The sequence below is a fragment of the Trichosurus vulpecula genome, chromosome 5, assembly GCF_011100635.1.
Source record: "Trichosurus vulpecula isolate mTriVul1 chromosome 5, mTriVul1.pri, whole genome shotgun sequence".
Taxonomy (NCBI): Eukaryota; Metazoa; Chordata; class Mammalia; order Diprotodontia; family Phalangeridae; genus Trichosurus; species Trichosurus vulpecula.
In genome coordinates, this window is record NC_050577.1 from 34,943,733 (window position 1) to 34,950,756 (window position 7,024).

Sequence of the window (7,024 nt, forward strand, 5' to 3'; positions counted from 1 at the left end):
GTTGCCTAGACATTGTCTTGAAAATATCTTGGGCCTTAATTCCTTGTTTTTGCATCCAGGGCACTTAGCATAGTTTTTGGATCCAGTAGGTGTTTAATAGATATTTGTCGATTTTGGGTTTTGTAAAGTTACATTATTATTCAGTCTTATTTTAGTCATGTTCAACTTTTTAAAAATCTTATTTGGAAGGTTTTCTTGGCAGAGACACTGGACTGGTTTGGTATTTCCTTCTCCAGCTCATTTTACAGATGAGGAAACTGATGCAAACAGGGTTAAGTGACTTGCCCAGGGTCATACAGCTAGTAAATGTCTGAGGCCAGATTTGAACTCAAGAAAATGAGTCTTCCTGAGTCCAGACTCAGCGCTCTATGCATTATGGTGCCACCTAGCTGCTCCGATGTAAGTTACATTACTCTTTATTTAAGCTATATTATATACGTGTATTTATTGATGCAGATGCTACAAGTGAAAAAAATGAATTGGGCCCAGAATTAAATAGGATGAAGAGAGCAGATGGCTATATTTGGCAAGTGTGAAAGTTCCATTAATGATAAGTGAATAAAAAAGCATTTTAAAAATACTTTCTACGTGTCAGACACTATGCTAAGCAGGGGGTTAGAAATATAAGCATGAAGGGTAGTCTTTGCCCTCAAGGAGCTTATGTATAGTCTAATGGGGGCATCTAAGTCATGAAAGAACTGATTGATATATCCTGTCCAGAAATGAGAGCATTGGATTGATTACTGTTCTCAGAGCTAGAATTGGAAATGGAGGGGCAGATGGGGAATTATGAGAAGGGTATGTGATCTGGCATACCATGAAGATGGCCAGAAAGCAGTATGGTGGGTGTGATCGCAAAGTTCTCTCTGAAACAAAGGCCCATTTTTTTAAATACCAGTATTCTTTTGGTGTTTTGAAGGACTGTGGGTCAAGGAAAATGACAATGTCTGAAAAACTGAAATTATGATCACCCAAAGGGCAGTGGTAGATGTGAGCAGGCTGCAATATGTTACAAATAATGTATTATGAAGGAGGAGTACTATAAAGGAAGTCACAAAGGAGTGAAAAGGAGGATAGACTGCTCTCACGGTCAGAGTGCGGCATAAACAAATGGAAATCTCATGTTCTGAAAATGTTGGGAAAAATCAAGAGAGGCAGCCAACACAGAGAACTGATGAGGAAGAATGGTAACCATTTCCTGGTAGATGGGCTAAATGTGTAGAATGAGACACATATTTTTGAAGATGACCAACATGGGAATTTGTATTGCTTGATTATCCATATTGGTCACAAGGGATTTTTTTTTTCTCCAATGTAGGGGAGAGGAAATGAGAAAATAAATGCTTGTTAACTGAAAAACATAAAATTAATTTAAAAAGGAAAGCTCTTAGCTCATTGGGTAGACCTCTTCCCCTCTCATCCCGTGCTGACTTCACGGGAGAAGATGGATAAGAGATACGCAAGATGGTCAAATATGAATGGGTCGCTTTGCTATTTATTAGAAGGAATAATGACACATATAAAGTCATAGTTACATCACAGTAGCTGAGCAAACAAGCATACACATTTTTTTTTCTGTCTCGTGTATGAATTGTAAAAGTCTTTAGGGAAGCAGGTAACAATGGTAACTTGAATGGATTTACCACAAAAACACATTTCTAAACATTATCCTGTGGTTTTGGTGACCTGGTCTTACTTTATCATTTCATTATCCGTAGATAAATATTTCAGTTAAATATTCAGCTGACAGTATAGTTGAGAGGACAGCCGCTGTGCTACATTTATATCCACAAAATGTGAAGAGAATGAGAAGAGAGCCCCCCACTCCCACCTCATGTTGAATGTTTATACTGTGATGGATTTATTGGAGGATGTGTGGTACAGGATGGGCAGGCACAGGGGCCATATATGCCAATGGAGGGAATACTCACATTGATGAAATATGATGAGATCCATCCTTTAGAATATTTAACCACACAGACAAGTTAAACATTTAGCTGTAGGATTACTCACACATCTGCGAAATTAAAGGCTGACTCAATTTGTTTATAATCATAAGTTCTGAGCCAAAATTTTTCTTATGTTGAAAGAGCTTTAATTTCCTTGGGTGGTTTGTCCATTAATCAACCAATATTTAATACATACCTCCTGAGTGCTAAATCCGGGGCTAGGCTCTATGACAAATATGGAAGATATATGGAGTAGCCCTCTCCCAAGATTTTAAAGAGATCTTTTCCCCCTTTCTCTTTTTCTCTTGAGACTAGTCCAGTTGAAGAGGGTGGAAGAATTCCCAGGGATTCATCCAGGCTAAAAAAAAGTTCCTCTGATGATTCAGCAGGGGTCACTCTCTACTTAGACTTAATACTGCTTATCCTAGTAGGACCTTGTCTTTGTCTTAGAATTGCAGAATGTTGGAGCTAGAGAAGAAATTGAGAGATCATCCAGTCTGATATTTCATACAAGGGGAAACTGAGTTCCAGACAGAGGAAGTAAGCCTTATCCTGACACAGCTAGTTAGCGTTAGAGGAGGAACTAGAATCCAGCTCTTATGATTTCTTTACCCAGCACCCTTTCTAATTTTGCACCAAGAGCAGTATTTTTCTTCTATCAAATCATAGCATCCTAGAGCTGTCAAAAATCTTCAGGCTCACCTGGTCTAGCCTCCTCATTGGACAGATGAAGAAGCTGAAGGCTTGAAGCAGTGTTATATACTATATATGTATATATCTACATATATCCTATGTCAGAATGGAGCAGGGATTGGAACTCAACTCTCTGGACTCTTGCCTGACCTAAGACTCTTTGACTACTACTTGGGGATACACCAATAGTGGCATGTTATTAAAATGAATCACCAGGTTCTAATATTTATGGGCAATAATGATTTCATTTCATAGACTAATGAGTTTATGTAAGGGGCAGAAAGAACTAGGGAGCAAGCTATTTTAAGTCAGTGGAGGAGGTTGCGTGAGTCTTCCAACAAAAAATGTTTTAAAACTGCAAGGATACATAGTTCGTGTTATTCAAAATATAATAATAACCCCTACTTATTTGGAATTCAGATTCCTGACTATTGAATCTAGAAATAAATCAAAAAACCTTCTAAGAGCAGCAGAAATTCCCCAAGGGCACAATCTCTGTAGAGGGATGTGGAACTTAAAATTTAACCAATTCAACAAGTTTGTTGAATTGTTGATCTATTCCTTACATTACTGCAGCAATCTTCAGTAGAAGCAGCGAGTGGCGAAGCCCTAAGGACTGGATCCCTTGCAAGGAAGGAAACCGCAGAGACAAGCAAATCATAAACTAAAAAGGAACTTGGGACCAGTTAGTGCAGGAATGAACATTGCCACATCCGTGGTTGCTCTACTCTCCAGCACTGTAAAGCACAAGACAATAAAGGATGTACTATATTTTCTCTTTACTATGACAGTGAAATGTGTAGCACATTTTACTATCATTTAAAAAAAGTTTTGTTGATACTTTCTCTTACACCATGGTCGTATCCTAATGTACTCCTTCCTATCCTCAAAGAACTCATACCCTCAAAGAACTCTTCCTTTCAATAAAACAAAAAGTTAAGGTAAATTGACACAGTGACTATGTCTGACAAGATTTGCTACATTCTGAATCTACAGTTTCCTACCTCTCTACCTGGAAGAGAGAAGTATCTTTCATCATCTTTTCTCTAGCACCAAGATTAGCCATTACAGTGAGTATGAGTACATCCAGCTTTTAGTGACATTTTGGAAGATTGCTGTCTTACGTAGTAGCAATAATAATAATAATCAAAATTTCAAGCAGGAAACTTATAGTTACATGGAAAATTCACACCAGTTATAACTAATGAGATCTATTTTGTGCTGGATGGTAGAAGTTGGAGTCAGATTTGGCTGATCAGAATGGTTTTAAAATTGTGTTGTTTAGGATCCATTAGACAGATGAGAACATATTTAAGCTGAACAGAAATGGCTGAAATTAGTTCGAACCAAATTAGAGCCAGGTTTGTCTGTTGTGAGCAAGCAGAACTATTATAAGTTGATAAGGATTATGTGGAAATAGTACTTGGACCAAGCTAAGTGATGTTGCACAAGAAGCATCTTTGGATTGACTGAGAAAAATTGATCACACTCTAGTCACTAGAACAAATCCTTTTTATTATCAAGACAGTTCAGGTGAAAGAGGGAGAGAGAGAGAGAGAGAGAGAGAGAGAGAGAGAGAGAGAGAGAGAGAGAGAGAGAGAGAGATGAAATCAAGTGAACATTTGGTGGTAAAGAGGAGAGGAATCCATCTCTGAGAAAGAAATGTGGGGCAAGAAAAGGAGAGCTCCTTGGCATCCTTCTCTATTTCCTTGAGGAAAGGTAGTCATGAGATCTGGGGACTTGAGTCATCTATGCAAGTGAGTGTTGGGATACTTGCCTCAGAGCATGTTCTACATTTTACAAAATACCTTCCTCAGCCAACTGTACCCTTTAGAATAGTGGTTAGCAGTGGAGGAACCTGGAGGTTGGTATACAATTTTTTTCTGGTGATAGGGGAAAAAATATTTGTAGGATGACTATGTTCCCTTCAGTGAGACTAAGTGGCCTTCTGCTAAGATCAGATTAGAGAATTGGTTGGAGACAAGGCAAAACCTTGCTCTTTTTTTGAGGTTTTTGTTAAGAAACCCTTAGGTAACAAGAGAGAAGTTGCATTGCCCTAATCACAGCAAGAGAAAATATTTGAGGTTAAATTAAAAACAGTAGCAATGAACCCAGATAAACCTTATTGAGTACTTAAAGTGTTAGATGTTTTCATTTAATCTTCCTTTAGTTTACTTGCCCATATCACTTTTGTTCAAAGGGAATCACAATTTTTTTTGTGGGATATCTTCTCTTTAGAAAGCAGTGAGGCTGAATGACAGGAAATATGAACCAACATTCCATGTCAATCCTCACTCAGTCTCCATCACCATAACCATTGTGAAATTAGTGCGAGTCAAGTTAGTCCATCGAAAGTTCCTCAGTTGCTTGGGCTTTCATAGCTCTTGGATAGATGGTAGCAACATCAGCATCAATGAGACCATTTTGTTCCAGACATGCAACATAATTTCGTTCTGAGTCTCAGTTGCGTGTTCTTGGTAGACACAGCAGAAGAGTCATATTTAGCTGCTACCACAAACGATAATTAGCCTCGGTGAGCAAGCCTAATGTGTGTTAAGGATTCTACTCTTGCAGTTCTGGCATCTGATTATGCTAATAGGATGCAAATGCTAGAACAGGTGCTTTGTAAGGGCAGGGAAGCTTGCTCAAGAGTTGGAGTTGTTGCAGAGAGATAACTAATATGTTTAAGATATGTATCACCAGTCTTTATTCTCCAAAAGCAGTGAGGAGAGCCATCCTCTGACTGCACTTCCAGTAACTTCTGCCAAAATGGCCACTTCATATATAAACATTTGGCTAAAGGTTTGGTAGGCTGTCCAATGTTTTTTTTTTCCTGATTTAGAATTTGGTTCTTATGAAATTTAAGCACACTTACTTTTTTGCATTTTTTTTAAAAAGGCAATCTTTATAGTTTAAATCTAGCTTCATTGGTGAGTGTAATGCTCTATCCTAGGCCACTTTTTGCCCTCCTTCTCTGTTTACAACTCTATATTGAAAAGAAAAATTGTTGAACATGAGTGCCTGAAATAATCTATTCTTATTTTTTAAACAGTCTCTGTTCTGTTTACTCTTGGATAGTCTCATTTTATATTCTTCCAATCTGTAGGCACTCTAAGTCCTTTTGGAAGTAGATGGGATATAAGTCTTAAATAAACCATAATATTCTTGGCAGAAATTTGGGCCATTTGAAAAATACAGCAGCTAGGAGGGGCTTAAAGAAGGTGTAGTTGGAGGGCATAGCTGAATCAGCACCTATAGGGTAGTCAAAATAGGACTCAGACTCATCTTGGGCAAAACTGAGGGTAGCTAGAATCATCTTTGGGATCCCTACTGCTCAAGGTATCCAGTGACCTCATGAATGAATGAAATGAAAAGGCATTTATTAAATGTTTACTATGTGATGAGAACTTTGTGAAGTGCTAGGGGTACAAAAGCAAGACAATCTCTGTTTTCTAGGTGTTTATATCCTAATGGGGGAGACAATATACAGATGAGAATGGTACTAGGGAAGGGTACATTGGTGTGGGAAATTCCAGGGATAGTGAGTAGCTCGTTGATAACTAGAAGGAGCCTTAAAAGCCATCTGGCCCAACTTCTTAATTTTATAGACGAGGAAACTGAGATTCATTGAAGTTTAGTGACTTGCACACAGTCACAAAGCTTATAAGTATCATAGATGAGACTCGAATCAAGACTTCCTGATTTGAAGACCAGAAATCTATCACGTGCCCCAGTCTTCCTCCTGTTCATAGCATAAGTATTGTTCCTAAGTATGAATCTACTCTTACCCTCTCATCTTGCAGATGTTGGAAAATGCAAGCTACCATACATCCTCCATGTAATTCTTGTTTTGTTCTCTTTGGTAGCGCTCCATGTTCCAGATTTATCCCTCCTTACAACAAAATCCTCATTTCTGTAGTGCCCTGAACTCAGCTCTAGGACTTACAATTTTAGTGTTGGGCATAGTCCATTTCACTTTGGACTAGCTCTACTTTCCCCCAACCTACAGCTTATAGAGTGGGGCCCTTTAGGTAGCAATGGTGGTAGTGGCCAGTGAGCATTCGAAACCTGTATTTTCCACAGGAATACTTGAGGGTTTGATAGGAAGCTGACTTTGTCTTGTAACTCTTGATTTACCTGAAAATTCAAATGATTCATGATTTACTTGATGTGAAAACTCCTATTCCCCCATTGATCATAGGATTATAGGACAGAGAAAGTAGACAATATTAGTGAGGAAAAGCATAATTGGTATAAAGACTAAAGTGAGCAAAGGCACAATGCGGACAGAGGGCAAATCATGATGAAGGCACAGAAAGCAGGACAACTTTAGTTGCTACATTGAATGGAGGGGGGAAATGTTACTAAAGCTGGGAAGATGG